General features: G+C 32.8%; 1 protein-coding gene across 13 annotated transcripts in view; it reads left to right on the forward strand.

Annotated features, from left to right (window-relative positions):
* The first annotated feature begins 4,008 nt into the window (after window positions 1-4,008).
* fne (found in neurons) overlaps window positions 4,009-16,661 on the forward strand; it is a 170,938-nt gene continuing 158,285 nt past the window's right edge. For 3 of the 13 annotated variants that reach the window (XM_067780954.1, XM_067780955.1, XM_067780957.1), the window contains exon 1: window positions 4,009-4,660. The gene's annotated coding sequence lies outside the window, so the exon portion shown is untranslated. The remainder of the gene's footprint in view (window positions 4,661-16,661) is intronic. The other 10 variants (XM_067780966.1, XM_067780965.1, XM_067780967.1 and 7 more) reach the window with 8 other exon arrangements.

A 16,661-nucleotide genomic window follows, 5' to 3' on the forward strand; every position in this document is an offset into this window, starting at 1 on the left:
CATTATGTGAGTGCAAAATCGATAATATAGGTTCATTATGCACTCTAACGGCATTTTCCCCGAAAGGAATTACGTTTTCATTGTATTCGTAATAAATGGAACAGGATTTTTTTGTAAATAAATATTTACATACATACATCGTACATAGTATATGTATTTATATAGTATACAAAGAAGCTTGGTGAACACAGGATACTACTAAATTGTTCCATATCTGCCTCTCCACCCTCTCACCACACTGCAAAATGATGTTTAGGCGATGATTTCGTTAATAATATGGAGGATTTTGATATTAAGCGATATTTACCGTTACTTAACATAAGACTTTAGACAGGAATCATAGATAAGTATATAACAACGTAGTAAACCCCGTAAGCAGAAATAAGCTAAATAAGATGAGCATCGCGGCGCATGTAAGGATGTAATGAGAGGAAGAGCAAGGAAGAAATTAAGTAGTAGATGCTTTTAGATAGCACTAAGCGTATCGCTAGAATATGTAACGGCAGTAATGTTGTACTGTCTGTTTGTTGTAGTTAGTTGATTTGAACTGGTGATTTATTGCAATCACTTTAAGTGTCTTACAAGTAAAAGAAAGAGAGAGGTGGTGGGTTGGTTGATAATGGAGTAAGTGAGATTATGTAAGTTGTCTCGATACTTATAGGTGCTTATGTATAGACATATGGATAGACTACCTAATGTAATATTAAGCAGCATCAAATGCAATTACTTTGAGATAAAGACTATTTTGTATGGTAGCTGAATCAAACAATTATGTATAATTAACATATTTGATTGACGCAAATTGCTTGGCATTTGCTTATTGCCTCATTCTCCTCACAGCACCTCATCCAAGCAAATCTCCCTAGCAAAAGCCAGAATGGTACTATGCTTAAGTAAGTGTATGTGCTTACTTCCTAGCTTTAACGATCCAAAGATCCGCGGTCTGTTACCTGCGCCGACATCGCATTCGAGGGGGATGTGTTTTGCAGTCTCACCCGCGCTGTCGCAGAGACTATGACACAATCATTTGTGTATGTGGTTGTTAGTCCCAAGTGACCTCTGCGTATGCCACTTAAAATTATAAAGCTAGTTTTTAGGAGGTTACTCATGGCTTAGAAGAAAATTTTTCTAAGCGGGGTCGCCCCTCGTCAGTGTTTGGCAAGCACTCCGAGTGTATTTCTGCCATGAAAAGCTCAGTGAAAACTCATCTGCCTTGCAGATGCCGTTCGGAGTCGGCATAAAACAAGTAGGTCCCGTCCCGCCAATGTGTAGGAAAAATTAAAAGGAGCACGACGTAAATTGGAAGAGAAGCTCTGCCCTAAATTTCTTCGGAGGTTATTGTGTCTTTTTTTCATTTTACCCATGGCTTTATATAGATTCCTATAAGTGCCTTTTCCTGCTGGAGTCCTGAAATTCCATGGTAGTGTCATTCTCTGAGGCGTACCTCCTCCTGCCTCTCTTCATGCTACTGATCTTTTTTTGGCTCCCACATTTAGGACTCAATTGCATTCTTTCACTTAGAAGCTTAGAAGTAATTCTTTGAGAATTCAAGGCACGTAAGGTTGTCTGACATAATGAGGATACTCCTTGAGGATAAGCCTAATCGTAGACATTCGCTATAGCAAACTTCTATTGCTTGGATTTCTGTCTGGAGTTTAGTGGAGTAACATCCCTTTGTTATATTTTTCTTGAAGTTCGACCGATGGATGCCAGTTTTTCCGTCACCAAATTTTGATCCATCCGTGCACCAGACCTCTGAGTCAGGGTCAGTATATGATTTTACTGTTTCCCAAAGAGTTTTGTCATAATGTACACGCGAGATACTGATCGTAGGGGCTATTGCATCACCTAGTCGCAATACGGAATTTACTACCAGTTTTCTTATTACTTTCATATACCCTGCCATGTTTCCGCCCTTATATTGTGAAGGGTTAGTGCGGCAGGTGTTGACTCTTTCTCTATAAGAATGGGGAAGGCAGGTATTCACACTAAGACACTAATTGCATCAGGCAGAGGCTTTCCCATCGCTCCCGTTTTGCAAACACAAACTAGTCGATAAAGCTTGCTGTTCTCTGCGTAAGTAAGGAAGCATAGACAACTATTGTAGGTCTTTATTGACCGATCAGTTTAACCTAACTATTGCCTTCACAAAAGTTTTAAATGTCCAGTATACCATTTAAGCAGGCGAAGAAAGCTCGTGTTGCTTTGTTTAAGATAGCATCTAGATGAGCATTCCACGTGGGGATTCCGTCCAATGTAACCCCAGACATTTTTCTTCCATTGAAAATCGGATTTTGGAGCCACACATGGATGGGTTTGGCATGAATAGTTTTATTCTCCGGGTAAAAAGCACTAGAGCAGTTTTTTTTAGGATTGATAGATAGTGGTTTGGTATCACACCACCTTTCTTATGATGCGCAGATTATTAAGTCACTTGCATACCATTGTAGGTCTAATCCATTGGATTTCAGTAACTGATGGAAGTCATCTCTGGCTCGGGCTCACAAGAGGCGAGAGACTACACAACCTTGAGGGCATTCCCTAGTGGTCACAATTGACTCAGCTGGCCCTGAAGCATGGATAACACCCAGCGAATGATCATTGGGCTTATATCCTTGCCAATCATAGCTTGTGCGCTAGACTGATGTGCCATGTTATGGAAAACCCCTTAGATGTCAATAAAAGCGCATAGGGCTTATACTAAAAAGCCTTTTCAATTTTTCCCGTGAGGCTATGAATAGTTGGCTCTGTGAATTCTCCCGACTCATATGCAAATTTAGTACTACACGGACCGAGTTTGTTTAGGTTGGCCTCCTTAAGGTACTGATCCAAAATTTCATACATACTCCTTAGTAGAAACAAAATGAGGCTAGCTGGTTGATACGATGAGGATGGCTGCTCGGGTTTCCCTGGAGCAGTAAAGATGCCTTATATAGGTTGCATAAGGCTGAGACTATACAGTTTATTCCCTGCTTTAATAGGGATAGATTCCATACGGTGCTGGTGACTTGAGTAAGCTAAAAGTAGGCAAAGCCGTACTCGCTTTACAGTGGTGAGCTTTGTTGCTTGGCTTTTATTTCTACCACTATCTAATGGTGGGCAAGCCTTCCATCGCTTGTGACTGTTGATTGCCTGGTATACAGTCCGGAAAGTGAGTTTTAAGTAAGAGCTAACACGTTTCTTCGGGCTCTTCCAATATTCAATCAAGGCTAAGATTAGTTTTAATTAAGTTTCTATATTCTAAAATTGTTGACAAGATTTATTTAATTAAGCTTAAAATCCAGATTAATTAATTTCCAATTCAAACTTCCGCTATAAACTCATTGTTGTATTTATGTGGTGAAAACATGTTCCCGTTATACATAATCAGAGTATAGAGAAAAGTATGTATATATGTATATAGAACTCCTCCTCCACGAAAATTTTCTTGAGCAAAACAACATTTCGTGTGCAGCCCGGCCGGCCGGTCCCAATTGCTGCACCAGTGACCTGGCAATGCATTTCCCTACTGCTCTGACTGCGAATGTAGTATTGTTCAGCTGACAAACTACCTGGCCGGCTTGCTAACCAGCTGTCTGCTACTACATGTATGGAAAGGAGCTTTTGAGCTTTTGCGTGCTTTCCCCTAATTTTGAGCGCTTTCAGTTATACATGCAGTCGTTAAAATACAAAATTGCATACTTTAAGGCGCCCTACCCACTTACATGGCGTATAGATGTATGCATGTACGTGTGTATATACGATTATAAGCAAAACAGGTGCCCTGGCAAAAGTCGAGAGCCAACGCTTACGTTCACTATTTGTTTACGCTTTGCTAAAACGACGTCAAAGTTGACTGCACAATGCATTGGCAGGCTGACTGGCTGGCTGGCTGGGAAAATCGACAACTATTCGTTACGATTCGCTGCTGCCGTCGTTCGTGGAACCTTCGACTTTTGTAGGATCCTCAACAAATGCAATGTTGTGGCAGCCAGCTGTCCTGTAGTACAATCATCAGCAAGCACCTTCAGTACGAGTACGAGTGCGGTCTTCGACAGTATCCAAAAAGCAAACGCGGCTCTTTTTTAAGCGCGTTTTGTATTATTCTACTCATATAATTTATAATTTGCGTCGCTATATAATTTCTCCTTGTTTCGTAGAAGAACAATAAAAAAAAAACGCAGTAAAGACAAAAAGGAAAAAGCAAACAAAATACTACTATAACGGTAGTAGTAGCGGCAGCGGAAGTAGCGGCATCAGCGGCAATAGTAACAGTAAAAGAAATTTCTTTGTGAGGAAACACATTTTTTGCTTTGCGTAAAAACAAAATTTGAAAGCAAATAGCCGGCATTTGAAAGAATAAATGAAAAAAGGGTGCAGCTGAGTGAGTTTTTGAAAATAAACAAAAGAGCAAAATTTCGCTGAACTGCAAACTTTTCAACATATCCTACATTATTTAAAGGAGAAAGTTAGATTTTCGATAGTTTAAAAATGTTTTCAAATTTATGAAATTGAATTAATTTCGAAAACTTCAAAGTTTCCATAAAATTTTTGCATTGACAATTGTTTCCCACTGAGAAATTAAGTCTTCGCTAAACAGCAACACAAACAAAAGCAATCAAACATCAATCAACACAATTCGCATGAAAGCAGCAATTAGCAATCATCCAGCGTTTATAGGGTAAGTATTGTTGGGTGGGTGGTGGGGTGTGGTCTTACGATGCATACACAGAAAAATGCATATTAAAGAATAAAGAGCACATTGGTAGAGTATAGACTTTTTATTAATAAAATATTTTTGATAAAAAATTTGTTGAAAAAAAGAAAAAATAATAGTAAGAATACTAAAAATAATGCTGACATAAGATCACAGAAAAAGTAGGTTCTACTGTTTTAAAACATTTTTTATTTAAAAAAAAATAAAGAAAAATTGACATCAGAAAATAAATTTAATTCTATTTTGAATTATATAATTCAAAAATTTAAAAGTTAGGTTATTTCATGTTTTAAGTATATATTATCAGAACGATTAATTTCTGAAAAATATTTTCAATATATTTATTTCCCACTTTTTAAGTAAAATTTTTAGCATTTGTCTAAAAAACCAACATCTTTAAGAAAGTTTGAGTGAAAAAAATTTAATTTTTATTGGCTAAAGATTTGAAGTTTTTCCCCCGTTAAAATTGCGATTTTATATTAACAAAAAATATAACTAAATGTAAAAATTAAATTTTAGTATGAAAAAGTAATTACATTTTTTTTATATTTTTGTTTGTTTTTCAACGCACCAATTCGAAATTTCTTGTTAAAAGGTATAATTTTAGAAACTTTTCACCCACAAAGTTGGAAAACAAAAAATTATTTGCTAATTAAAAATTTGATAAAAATTTTCGTATTCCAAAAAATTATTTAAAAATTTTTCTATCGTCCGAATTTTTTTTCCTGCTTAAAATCTATTTTTCTTTAATGTTTTAAAATATTAGCGTTTTTTTTACTAACAAAGTTAAAATTTCTTCACAAAATGGTATGAAACTTTAAATACTCCTCTTCATTAAATTTGTAAATAAAAAAATAATAATTTCTATTTTTAAAATTAATTTTACAACTTACAGGTAAACTTTTAACTAAAAAGAATAAACAATAAATAAAAATTAATGATGTTTAAAAAATTTAATTTTTTAAATAATTTTTTTGTTGTATTCGCGTAAATTTTGCAAACAAAAAATTATTTTTTAATAGTTAAAGATTTTCAGTGTTTAACCCTTTAAAATAAGGATTTTATATTAAAAAAATTAGAAAAAATAAATAAATAAAACCAAATGTTTAAATTTATTTACAAATTTTATTTTAAAACAATAAGCAGAACAAAAAATTTCATTAGAGATTTTAAAATTTTTCCCTGTTAAAATTAGAATGAAACCAATTTTTTTATATTTATCTTTAATATTTGAAATATTACCAATTTTTTTTACTAAGAAAGCTATAATATCTTAAACAAATGGAATGCTATTTTAAAAATTTAAAAACTCTTTTTCATTAAAGTCGTCAATACAAAATTTTTCGATTCCTATTTTTAAAAAATAAGTTCAATTTAATATAAATTTTTCAAAATTCTTTCGTTCAACCGTGTGAAAAATTTATTATAAAATATTTTGCCTTTTTACTGAAAAAAAAAAAAAATAAAAAATAAAAAAAATTATTTTTATGATGTTTAAACAATTTTTTCGTTTTTTTGTGGTATTCACGTAAATTTTAAAACAAAAAAAATTATTTTTTATTAGTTTAAAATTTTCAGTTTTTAACCCTTTATAATAAGGATTTTATAATAACAAAAATAAAAAAATAAATAAAACCAAATGCTAAAATTTATTTTCAAATTTTATTTTAAACAATTTTCTTATGTTTTTCTATGCTCTTTTCTTTTCTTTTTACTCAGAGTAAACCTGATATGCGAGGCTAAACTCTATAAATTTTTAACAATTTGGGTCTTAATGTTCCCTTTTGCAAACAATTTTTGAATCATTTTTATACCCGCTGTACTTGTACACAGGGTATTATAACTTTCATTGGATAACGGTTGGTTGTACAAGTATAAAGGAATCGAGATAGATATAGACTTCCATATATCAAAATCATCAGTATCGAAAAAAAATTTGATTGAGCCATGTCCGTCCGTCTGTCCGTCTGTCCGTTAACACGATAACTTGAGTAAATATTGAGATATCTTCACCAAATTTGGTACAGGAGCTTATCTGGACCCAGAATAGATTGGTATTGAGCGAAATCGGATGATAACCCCGCACACTTTTTATATATACATATACCATTTTGGAAAACACAAAAACCTGATTATTTAGTAAATAATACATCTAGAATGTTGCAATTTGACATGTGGACTGATATTGAGACTCTTGATAAAAATTTTAAAAAATTTCTTAAAATGGGCGTGGCACCGCCCACTTGTGATAAAATAAATTTTACAAATATTATTAATCATATATCAAAAATCGTTAAACCTATCGCAACAAAATTCGGCGGAGAGGTTGCCTTTACTATAAGGAATGCTTTGAGGAAAAATTAACGAAATCGGTTAAGGACCACGCCCACTTTTATATAAAAGATTTTTAAAAGGGTCGTGAACGAATAAAAGAAGCTATATCTTTGCAAAAAAGGGCTTTATATCAATGGTGTTTCATTTCCCAAGTGAATTTATAACAATAAATAGGAAAAAACTTGAAATTTAAAAAATGGGCGTGGCAACGCCCCTTTTATGATTAAGCAATTTTCTATGTTTCGGGAGCCATAACTCGAAAAATTAGTTCAGAATAGAACCATATGTATATGTATTATTGCACAGCCTTGTAACACTATTAAGCACACAAAACAAACAACAACAGCATTTAAAGTGTACAGCTGGGTATGTATTGTTCGGTTTCACCCGAACTTAGACCTCCTTACTTGTTTGTATGTATATCCTACTGATTTTATTTCATAAAAAGCGTACATTTGTACCCTACAAACGTTACCTTGCCCGAAAATTGGTTTGCTTACATTTGAAAAGTGGACCTCCCTCGCCCCTATCACTCTCTATAGCATCAAATAGACTTCAACTTTACTATTTTCTCCTTGGAATTCCTTTATCTCCATGCCCTTCTCATTCTACTTCTCCCTTCCATTCCTAAATCCCCTTTGTAGGTTATAATTAAAAATTCTTTTTTTTTAAAGAACGTATTTTGATTATATTTTGTTTTCATCTTTTTAACTTTTTTGTTTCACAAATTTCTTTTCATAATGAAAATTTTGATAATTGAAAAATCAATACTGAAAATTAAAATATTGATAAAACATTTTAAAATTACAAAGTTCAAAGTAACGTAGACACAAAGTTAAATAAAAATAATAAGAACCCTACATTACTCCCCCTTCAAGATAATTTAACATCAAACAAATTGAACGTAACTCTCTTTTTATGAAAATTCTTGGTGTTGTTTGTGTCTGTTGTTTCAATTATTGCAGGTTTTAATCTGTCAATAGGAATAGTTTTAATATTATTATCTATTTTAAGTTTAAAACATTTTTGGTATTTTTCCACAATTTTGTAAGGTTCTTCATGTGGTTGTTGTAATGAATGTTTATTAATGACTCGAACAAATGCAAATTTACAAGTTTGAAGATCTTTTGGAACGTAAATTCCATTTCCGCTGGTGTAGCCGAAATATCTTCTTTGTAAATAGATCGCAAACCAAGTAATATGACAGGTAACTCGTCGTACCAATCAGTTGTGTCCTCTCTAGCTATTATAGTAGTCTTTAATTGTCTATGAAACCTTTCAACCATACCATTTCCTTGATGGTGATATGCGGATGTTGTAATTTGGTGACTACCAAGTAATTTAGTAAACTCTGAAAACAATTTCGATGTAAATTGGCTACCTTGATCAGTTGTTATCTTTAACGGAACTCCAAAACGAGAAATATATTCTCTAAAAAACTTATTTGAAATTGTAGTTGCTGAAATATCTTTTAATGTATATGCCTCAGGCCAACGGGTAAATCTTTCAATAATCGTTAAAATATAGCGATGTCCTTTTGAAACAGGTAATGGTCCAACTATATCTAAATGGATGTGTTCAAATCTATTCTTGGGAATTTGAATTTTGACAACAGGGGATTTTGTTTGACGATAAACTTTTGACAATTAAGACACTCTTTTGACCAAATATTAATATCCTTATTCATATTAGGCCAATAATATTTTTTAAATATGAGCCGTCGCACATAGAGTATTTGAGCAATCTGGGCGGCCAAAATTAGTTTTTGACTTTAAATAATTTAATTATGTTACTTATGGTGATTTCAGTTATATTTAACTATTTGTTTTATTTTATTATATATACAGTGGTCCAAAAAAGTCTACGTACAGCAAAGTTTCTAAAAAATCTTTGTTTTTTGCTTTAAATTATTTAATTATGTTATTTATGGTGATTTCAGTTATATTTAACTATTCATTTTATTTTATTATATATACAGTGGTCCAAAAAAGTATACGGACATCAAAGTTTTTTAAAAAATCATTGTTTTTTGCTTTTAATTGTTTAATTATGTTATTTATGGTGATTTCAGTTATATTTAACTATTTATTTTATTTTATTATATATACAGTGGTCCAAAAAAGTCTACGGACAGCAAAGTTTCTAAAAAATCTTTGTTTTTTGCTTTAAATTATTTAATTATGTTATTCATGGTGATTTCAGTTATATTTAACTATTTATTTTATTTTATTATATGTACAGTGGTCCAAAAAAGTATACGGACATCAAATTTTCTTAAAAAATCATTGTTTTTTGCTTTAAATTGTTTAATTATGTTATTTATGGTGATTTCAGTTATATGTAACTATTTATTTTATTTTATTATATGTACAGTGGTCCAAAAAAGTATACGAACAGCAAATTTTCCTAAAAAATCATTGTTTTTGCTTTGAATTATTTAATTGTGTTATTCGTGGTGATTTCAGTTATATTTAACTTTTTATTTTATTTTATTATATATACAGTGGTCCAAAAAGTCTACGGACATTCTACTATAATAATTCATTATAGTATAATAATGTACAACTTACAAGCAGATCGCACTTTTCGCTGATTTTTGGCATTTATTTTTATATGCCTGGCATCGAGAATTCTAACACAATTTATTAAGTAATTATCAAAAAAATGTAAGTCTGCAGTAAAATAGTGAATTTCTATACATGGCTTACGTGTGCGGTATTACCAGACTAGTAAATAATCAATACTAAAGCTAAAAATCGTATCCCAATCCGATACACTGTTATTTGTAACAGAAGTCAAGTCGCACGGTTAGTTATCATTCTTTAGGGCTCATCATCAGGGGGTGTGTCAGGCAGGTCATCATCTTGGATTTCAAACGACGTATGTCTCTTTCGAGTTTCAATGGTATCTTTTTTTGAATAAGGTCCGAAGCTTAGAAGGTATTTGTCTAAACTGTTTAATTTCTCGTTAATACTTTCCCCATCTGATCATGTGATTGAATAATTCGTTACGGCTGATTACTCGACCAGAGAAACCTTAATTTAAAAAAATCTTAATACAGCTATGTACAGAACATACAAAAAAATGTTAGTCGTCGATTGCAGTTTTTGGGGTATATTGGCCAAATAAATCTAGGATTCGGTATCAGCACATTGATTCACCAAACAAGATCAAATTCTACAATTGCATTTCTAAACGTGAGATTAACGTCCATAAAAATTAGACATCTTTTAATATAACCGCCCACAAGAGTAGGGGGCGTGGCATGGTACCAATCATCACCATATTGCGTATATACTCCTTTTAAGCTACAACAAGATCACGCGCCGAATTTCAACAAATTTGGAGTATGTTTACTATTTTTTATTGCTCACCCTATGGAGATGGCACCACTGTGCAACGCTCAAAATTACCAATTTTTTTCAAAAAGCGGGAATAAGCGGGATCAATCTTTCCACTATTTAAATTAACAAAACACAGGCTTTCTAAAAAAATTGGAATCAATGCGAGGCAAAGCTGGGCACTAATACAAAAACCTTTTAGAAAAAAAAAAATTGGGAAAAAATTTTGCCCCAATACATCACTTTTTAAAAATTGTATTACGAAAGATTTAAGGACTATATAAATCTTAAAATACATAAAAATTATACACACTTACCTGTTTCATAAGAATCCATGGCTTCTTTTTTATAAACTTCACTGAAACCCGTAAAAATGTCAATTGAAAGTGTATATACTCTAAGAACGTGAAAAACTTCCGCAAGATACGCACGAATGGTCCAACTTTGAGTGGATGTCCACACTAGGCATCTGAATTATGAAAATAAATAATTATTGATTCTAATGCGCTAGAGTATTGGCCTACTAAGCATAATTTTTTTTTATTTGCTGCGTTTTGAAAAATTTATTTTTGGCCGCCCAGATAGCTCAAAAACCTCTATGTGTGTCGTGTAGCTCTTGTACCCGGATGTGCTATTCTATGTAAAAGATCAAATTCTGTTTTTCGCAAATTACTCGGTACAAATGGCCTAGGGGTTTCTCCTGAAATTTCACACCAAATATTAAAATTTAAAATGGGAATACTAATTAGTTTTAAATTTAGATATTGAGAATCAGATACAAGTTAATTTAAGTCATCATCTTTTTGTTGTTCAGTTTGTAAAATTTTAAAATTCAGTTCTGTATTATATATTGCATTAACCTCAAAAGCTCTAGATAGCGTATCTGCTACAACATTGGATTCTCCTTTAATGTATTGTATGTCATCAGTAAATTGTGCTATAAATTCCTAGTGTCTCGTTTGTCTAGGACTTCGTTCTGTTTTTGAATTTAAAGCAGCAGTCAAAGGTTTATGGTCCGTATAAACTGTAAATTGTCGTCCTTCCAAAAGATATTTAAAATGTTTTATATTTAAGTAAATAACTCCCTATCAAAAGCACTATATTTAATTTCAGTTGGAGAAAGTTTTTTAGAAAAGAATGCAATGGGCTCAATTATTATTGTAATTTTGTTGTATAACGCCCCCAATCGCTGTGTTAGATGCATCTACTGTTAAAGATAATTTAGCATCTTTGTTAAAATGATTTAACAATATCGTAGATGCAAATTTATCTTTAATGCATTCAAAAGCTTCATTCGTATTCTCGTCCCATACCAAAGTTTTGTCACGTTTCTTATTTACTTTGTTAATTAGATCATAAATTTTGTTTGTAAATTCTGCTAGTTTTGAAATGTATCTATGATAATAATTTACCATACCAATAAGATTCTGTGCCTGCTTAACTGATTTTGGACGTTCGAAATTGCGAATAGCTGATACCTTTTCATCGGAAGGTCGAATACCTGTTCCAGAAATGTTATGTCCTAAAAGTCTATATTTGTTACACCAAAAGTACGTTTACTTCGTTTAATGTTTAGACCGTACTTTGTAGGGCGTTGAAAAAGGATACGTAAATCTTTTAAATGTTGTTCTTCGTCTTTACTTGCAATAAGTAAGTCGTCGATGTAAGCATATACAAAATATAAGTCACCTACTATCTCATTTATGAATCTTTAAAAGGTTTGTGCAGAATTTCTAAGTCCGAAAGGCATTCTCATGAATTCAAACATACCGAAAGGAGTTGTAATAGCAGTTTTATAAATATCTCTTTCAGCCATAGGAATGTGGTGATATGCCCTAACTAAATATAATTTTGAAAATATATTTTTATTATGAAGGTTCATATTAAAATCCTGAATGTGAGGTAAGGGATAACGATCGGGAACAGTTACAATATTCAATCTTCTAAAATCACCACATGGACTCTTTTTTATGTCCAAGGTGAAGTGGTGATGCTACTGAAGAATTTGAAGGCCGACAAATGCCTGTTTTAACTAAGAAATCAAACTTTTTCGCGACTTTGTATTTTACCGGATCTAAGCGCCTGGAAGACTACCTTCTGTTACAAGTCGATGTACTGTTGTATGTTTAACAGGTTTAGTATAATCTGGCTCTGAAATAAGTGCTGGAAACTCTTTTAATAATTTTGTAAATTTATTGTCAACCACAAATAACTTAGGTAATGGAATATCACGAAAGTAAGATACTGTATTAACTGTGAGATTGGTTAATGGATCTACTAAACGGTTATGTTTAATGTCTATAAGAAGACCATATTTACAAAGAAAATCAGCTCTTGGCTTGGCTATATCCGCAATCAAAAATGTAAAGGGAAATTCACGTCTTAAACCTAAATTTACGTTTAAAAGCCTTTTCCCGTAAGTGGCAATTGTTGAGCCATTAGCTGCAGTGAGAATTATGTCTGAACGTTTCGTATGAGGAAATTTAGACGCGGGTAATACCGAAATTTCTGCTCCACTATCAATTAAAAAATTTTGTTTGCTTTCTTTATCAAAAATAAATAAGCGACGTGTCGAAAAATCTAAATTTCAGTTGTTCGTCGCTGCAACAAGGAAAGAATTTAGTTTGTTGAGTCTTTGTTTTTGTTATATGAACAAGGTTGTTCACACTTCCTGGCATTACTTCCAAATTTGTAGTGGAATCTACACAACCAATTTTGATTATTTCGTGAATTCGATCTATGCCTAAATGTATTCCTAAATTTCTATCTCGAACTGGACTGCGATCTAGGTTGATTTCTATAAATTTGGTTTTTGACTTCAGATAACTCTAAAGAGAGTTTCTGGAAATTCTGACAAATCAAAGAGGTCGTTTTAACCAAGTTTTCAACAACAGAATTTTGTGCTTTTGTATCCGAAAAATTATTAACCGAAAATACTTCATTTTTGTTTATCACTTCCCAAATATTATCTGCTAATTTTGTTAATTCGGTAATATTATTAGAACTCGAACTAGCCAAAATCCTACTCAAATTTTTAGGAAGTTTACGCATCCAAATTTTCTTTAAAATATTTTCACTAAAATTTGACCCGGCTAATATAATTAATGAACGATAAAATTCTGAGGGCTTGCGATCACTAGTTGTAGGTTATAATTAAAAATTCTTTTTTTTTTAACGTATCTTGGGTTATATTTTATTTTGATCCTTTTAATTCTTTTATGTTACCACCTTCAAAAAATGAAAATTTTTGATAATTGAAAAATCAATATTGAAAATTAAAATATTGATAAAATATTTTAAAATTACAAAGTTCAAAGTAACTTAAACACAAAGTTAAATAAAAATAATAAGAACCCTACACCCTTCCACTACCACTCTCACTTCCAGTCCCACTCTCATCCCCCTTGTCACTCTCACTCCCACTTCCATGCCCTCTACCTCTTCCACCTAAATTACATCATATATCGAAAATGTGTACCAAATATTAAACCCGCCTTTCAAATAATTACGGAGATATAGCGAATTAAAAATTTTATTTCACTCACACTCATATACCAAATATTGAATCCCTCACTTTTTCAAAAATTTTTATAGCCAACAAAATTTCGGGAGATTACGTAAACTTAGCTGAAGGTCTTGTAAAGATAGGTTAAGTACTTTGGATAAGTTGATCCATATATGTATGTAATACTCCTATATTGCTACAACAAGCTAAGTACATTCTCAAACATCAGAGTGCCGATATATTGCTGTTTAAACGTTTTTATTTTTGTATTCAATAATCGAATGTACCTAAATTTAAATTTTTTCTTGTCACACTTATGCTGCTACAATCACAAAAATTTTATAGGCTGCCTTGTTTTGATTTCGAATTCAAAACACATTGCGAGCATTTTCTATTAGCAATATAGGAGTATTACATATATGAGTTGATCAAAAAAAGTGCAAACAAATTTCAGTAAATGAAATTCCATTAACTATGGCGACCACCGTGGTGTGATGGTAGCGTGCTCCGCCTATCACACCGTATGCCCTGGGTTCAACTCCCGGGCAAAGCAACATCAAAATTTTAGAAATAAGATTTTTCAATTAGAAGAAAATTTTTCTAAGCGGGGTCGCCCTTCGGCAGTGTCTGGCAAGCGCACCGATTGTATTTCTGCCATGAAAAGCTCTCAGTGAAAACTCATCTGCCTTGCAGATGCCGTTCGGAGTCGGCATAAACATGTAGGTCCCGTCCGGCCAATTTGTAGGGGAAAATCAAGAGGAGCACGACGCAAATTGGAAGAGAAGCTCGGCCTTAGATCTCTTCGGAGGTTATCGCGCCTTACATTTATTTATTTTTTTTTTTTTTTCGTAAAAGGTAAAAAACCATGACAACATTAGCAACAACATCAGCACTGAAATCCAGCGAAAAATCAATCTTGCCAATAAATGCTACTTTGGACTAGGTAGGCAATTGAAAAGTAAAGTCCTCTCTCGGCGAACGAAAATCATACTCTACAAGTCACTTATCGTACCCGTCCTGCTATATGGGGCAGAAGCATGGACCATGACAACAGCAGATGAAGCGGCTTTGGGAGTGTTCGAGAGAAAAGTTCTTCGAAAGATTTATGGACCTCTACGCGTTGGCGATGGCGAGTACCGAAGAAGATTTAATGATGAGCTGTACGAGCTATACGCAGACATCAACATAGTCCAGCGAATTAAAACGCAGCGGCTGCGCTGGCTAGGCCATGTTATGCGAATGAAAGATGATGCTCCGGCCAAGAAAGTGTTTCTATCGGAACCCGCCTATGGAAGCAGAGGTAGAGGGCGGCCCCCACTCCGTTGGAAGGACCAGGTGGAAAACGATTTAAACTCCCTTGGTGTGACCAATTGGCGCCGGTTGGCGGAGCGAAGGAGCGACTGGCGCGCCTTGTTGGACGGCCATAACCGTTTAGACGGTTAAGCGCCAATTAAGTAAGTAAGTAAGTAAAAAACCATGAGCCGTTTCATGTGAAGCTTAGAATTTATCTTTAACAAAATTTTAAAGTTACTGTTTATTTATTATAGTTTTTTATAAAATCCATTCATCATTCACCATAGCAAATTTCTAAGAAAACACTTTTGGCGATTTTCATAATTTTGAGTAGACTTTCATACATTTTTGCTATTCATCGATTCGATGAATTCGGCTGGACTTTCATACAGTCTTCTCTTTTTTTTAATATTTTTTTTTCAATTATTCAGAAATAGTTTAGATATATAATTAAAGAGATGAATTTATTGAATTGATACATACCAAAATTGCGAAATCGATTTATGACGTTCTTCCTTTGTATGAATTCGTCTGATTATAATGAAATTATTCTAAATAATTTTACTTCGATTACAGTTGAAATGAAAATTACTTGTTTTACATTGTTTTGATGAACTCGTTTGGAAAATTTGATCGAGCTCTTGATTTTTAAAGAAGTAATTTTATTTTATATTCATCCTTTCAAAGAATTTTTTGACCAAGTACTATAATGTCAACTTTGCAAATGTTTCAATTGTTACGGTCATCCATAATTTCAATGAAATCGCGAATCCCTTTTGTTATTGTACTGCTAAAAAGCGATTAACATTTATAATGTTCGTCGTCAAGAAGTCATCATGACTTTTCTAATTATCATTCATCCTTATATCATACCACGTACGAAATTTTGCATTATACATAATTTGGCCCATTCATCTTTTGGTTGAAGCTGTCAAAAGAATATTCATCCATTCGACGAAATCAAAAATTCATAATTTTTGAGAAAATCTTAAAATAAAGTAAGTAATCATGTTTATAACTATTAACAAATATTTAGATCTTTCCAATGAGACATTCAGCTCTGGATCACGATCAAATCTCACTGGAACGACCCGGATCAGTACTATGAAACTTGGTAGCACTTAACTCATGTATACACATAATAGGGTGCCTGTTATTTAAATACTTTTTTTTCGGACGCGCCCCATGAAATTTTACTTAAAAATTTAAAACGAATTATAAAACTATCTAGTATTTCTAGTTAGTTAAACAATGTCATATATAATTGTTTTGTGGCCTTAAAAATCTGTTTGTAGACTTAAGGTAAAAACTCATGGGCTGGCGATGGGAACAAATCATATATATTATTTCTAATTGCTGTTTTTATGTACGGGTCCCTTTTTCGCTCTTATTTGGAATCCAAATCTATAAATAAAGTTTCGGTTGTAAAGATAGAGATTCGGGCTGTTAGCGAGCTTTGTGCAATTTTGGTCGTAGTGCTTTTGTTTAGCTA

Source organism: Eurosta solidaginis, chromosome 4 (genome assembly GCF_040869045.1).
Source record: "Eurosta solidaginis isolate ZX-2024a chromosome 4, ASM4086904v1, whole genome shotgun sequence".
NCBI lineage: Eukaryota > Metazoa > Arthropoda > Insecta > Diptera > Tephritidae > Eurosta > Eurosta solidaginis.